This window comes from Strongylocentrotus purpuratus, unplaced genomic scaffold (genome assembly GCF_000002235.5).
Source record: "Strongylocentrotus purpuratus isolate Spur 01 unplaced genomic scaffold, Spur_5.0 spur5_scaffold_14, whole genome shotgun sequence".
Lineage (NCBI taxonomy): Eukaryota > Metazoa > Echinodermata > Echinoidea > Camarodonta > Strongylocentrotidae > Strongylocentrotus > Strongylocentrotus purpuratus.
This window is the reverse complement of record NW_022145599.1, coordinates 9,638,554-9,641,520: the sequence shown is the minus strand read 5'-3', so window position 1 is coordinate 9,641,520 and position 2,967 is coordinate 9,638,554.

Here is a 2,967-nt window from a genome sequence, read left to right as displayed (position 1 = left end):
TCATGAGGTCAAAGGTCAAAGGTCATGGGGCTCATTATGTATGCAAAAATGATTGCATTATCATTAGAACCGATGGACGGATAACCATCAAACTCAAGACATGTTTGTATCTTGCACAGCCAATGAACTGATTAGATTTTAGGGTCGTGAGGTCACAGATCAAAGGGTCATACATGTATATGAAAAATAACTTGTAATCACGATATTCTGAGATCCTGTTATTAAAAGGATTACAATCAATCGTGAGTTTTAAAAATTGCTTCTGTTTTGGTTTGTAAAATCGCTCTTTGGCGGAGGAATCATTCTCGACTGCGCGCAGTAGTAGATCCATCTAGTTATATTTCCTTCGGGCTATATGCCGAAATATTGCAAACGTTTTACGAAATACAATTGTTTTTTAAATAACGGATACAAACTCATTTTTCTCAATTCATTACACAATTTCTCTTCTCTTTTTTCCCCAGATGATTTCGGGATATCCGTTCCACCTTTAGTAGACTACTTAAGGACCATTTTAAGGGAATATAGTGATGGCCAGATCATAAAGGTAAACCATTTATTATGTTCTTAGTTATAATGTGATTCACCAAAGGATCCTTAAATAACTTAAAATTCATGAAAAATAAGCATGGTCTACTCTTATGAAATTTGGGGCATTGTACCCTTGCCCCCGGCTACAGTGCCGTTCATTGTGGTAGTAGAAATAGGGTGCAGTTTCTATGAAACTAGATATGGCAAAAGCGACAGTGAGGGGAAATATTGGAAAAGAGGGTCACTTATCAAAGGACAATTATTTGAAAGCAAAAGGGACATTTATCAAAAGTAACAAATCAAGGCACTTATCGGAAGGTGAAAGGGCAATAATTAGAAATGAAAGAGGCACGTGTCAAATTAAAAGGGGCCTCAGAAAGGGGCACTCAGAGTGTAAAAAAGGCACTTATTAGAGGAGAAAAGGTGCACTTATTGCAAGGGGAATATGAAATATGAAGGGGTACTTATTGCAAAGAGAAAATGGGCACTTTTCAGAAGGGAAACGGTCACTTATTAGAAAGGGGAAAAAAGGATACGTTTCAAAGTGAAAAGGCATTTCTCGCACCTGTTAAGAGGTACTCACCGGGGGTTAAAAGGGGCACTTATAAGCAGGCGCGGATCCAGGATTTCTTAGGGGTGGGGGTTCAAATTTTAAATAAATTTGAAATTTAGTGTGCTGAAATATGAAAATCGTGCCGGCCAATATTTTGCTCGGTGGGAGGGGGGGGGGGGGGGGGGGGGGGGGGGGGGGGGGGGGGTAGTGAGCACTAATTTTTTGTTGGGATCCTCGAAAATTTGAGCACCCCCCCCCCCCCATCTCCAAAAAAAGTTTTGTTCACAGAGGCCCTCCCCCCCCCCCCCCCCTGGATCCGCCACTGCTTATAAGAAAGGGAAATGGGCATTCATTACGAAGGAAAAGGGTACCTTTCACAGTCGATCAGGAGCATTTATTAGAGGTAAAAAGGGACACCAATGAAAGGAGGAAGGGTCACTTATTACAAAGAAAAAGGGGCATTTATCCATTTCGTAAAAGGGGTGCACTAAGGGGGGTTCATGAAAATAGTGGTGGATCACTGTACTCCCTTGCTTCCCCTCCTGGAGCGCCGCCTCTGATGTGTAGAATGAAACGGCATGGAGCTTCTACTCGTTCAGTGTTCAGTGTATTGAATAACATCTATTGGCGAAGTGCAACTGTCTTGGCTTTATAGACTTTGACCTACTACAAAGATTTTTTTTTCAAATACGAGTCAGTTATGTTCTTAACTTCTTACATAGGCCGATCCCAGAGAGGAATTGGGTAACAATGGTGGTAACCATTAATTTGAGGTTTGATACAAAAATAGAATAAGTTTTGTGTACATGGTCATAATTTTTTTTTAAAGAGCTCTAGTAAAATGACGCTGCTTTGCCTATGCAGGAGCTTGTTCAGAACGCCGAGGATGCCGGCGCAGATACTGTCAAATTCCTGTATGACGTACGGCACCATGGAACCGAGACGCTGTACCGAGATTCCCTAGCACCTTATCAAGGTCCAGCCCTCTACTCCTTCAACAACGCCAAGTTCAAGAAAGCCGACTGGGATGGGATTCAGACACCTGCCCGCAGCAAGAAGAAGACGGATCGCCTGAAGGTTGGACGTTTCGGCATTGGATTCAATTCCGTGTACCACATAACAGGTGAGAACGATAAGTACCAATTGATACATATATGAAAAAATGGAAGCACGTATAGACACGTTCCCATAATGACCTAGTTAATATTATCTCAATATTTTACTTTGGTGATACAACCCCACCCCCTTCCTGTGCCGCAAATAAAGACCCTTAAAAGCCGTTTCGTGATAAATTACAGTAGTTAGCCCCTCCTGAGGCAAAGGTCTTGATACTCTGGGTTTTATTCCAGCGCCTATTGGCTATTAAAATGTGCTTTTATGGAAAGTGGTTTATCTTTGTAGGGTGAAGTAATAACTTGTTATTCTAAGATGAAACTAAATGAGTTTGAAAAATCAGAGCATAATCACAATAGTAATAGTTGATAATAGTAGTTACTGGCGAGTTTGGTCCTTTCAGACAAAGCTGCTGAAAAAGAACTAGGCGTCATGGTAGGTTAATAAAAACGGAAAAATTAATTTTATCGATCATTTGCGCATTAGTTATCTTTATCATCATTATTATTATTACAATTATTTTTTCATTATCTTTATATTTATCACCCTTTCGATCACTTTTCAGATTTACCGAGCATCATGAGCGACCAAAAGCTGGCATTCATTGATCCATTAGAGGAACATTTTCTTGACAAGCGAGGTCGGGTCAAAACTGGATGGCAATTTGGTCTCAGATCCGACAGCGACATATTCTCGAAGTACAAAGACCAGTTTCAACCCTACCACAACATATTTCCTGGAGTAACAGGAGGGGTTTCTACAGGATATTT